Source organism: Morus notabilis, unplaced genomic scaffold (genome assembly GCF_000414095.1).
Source record: "Morus notabilis unplaced genomic scaffold, ASM41409v2 Scaffold498, whole genome shotgun sequence".
Classification (NCBI taxonomy): Eukaryota; Viridiplantae; Streptophyta; class Magnoliopsida; order Rosales; family Moraceae; genus Morus; species Morus notabilis.
In genome coordinates this window covers 330,644-330,926 of record NW_010358720.1, presented here as the reverse complement: position 1 = coordinate 330,926, position 283 = coordinate 330,644, and positions in this window count along the sequence as shown.

Here is a 283-nt window from a genome sequence, read left to right as displayed (position 1 = left end):
AATTCCTGCAGCCTTCCCTCGCGGATTATTCTTTCGATTTCATCTTTGAGGTCAGCGCAATCATTCGTGTGGTGGCCGACCTCGCCATGGAACCTACAGAATTTCTTCTGGTTCCTTTGGTTAGGATCCGACTTCATTGGTCCAGGTCGGCGTAGCAAGTTTCCTCGGCCGATCTGGTTGAAGATTTCCTCGACGCCTACTGTCAGTTCATGGTAGGTGTCGTATTTCTGAAACGGTCGAGGCCTGCGGGTATCCTCCTGTCTTCGCTTCTTGGCCTCCGGCG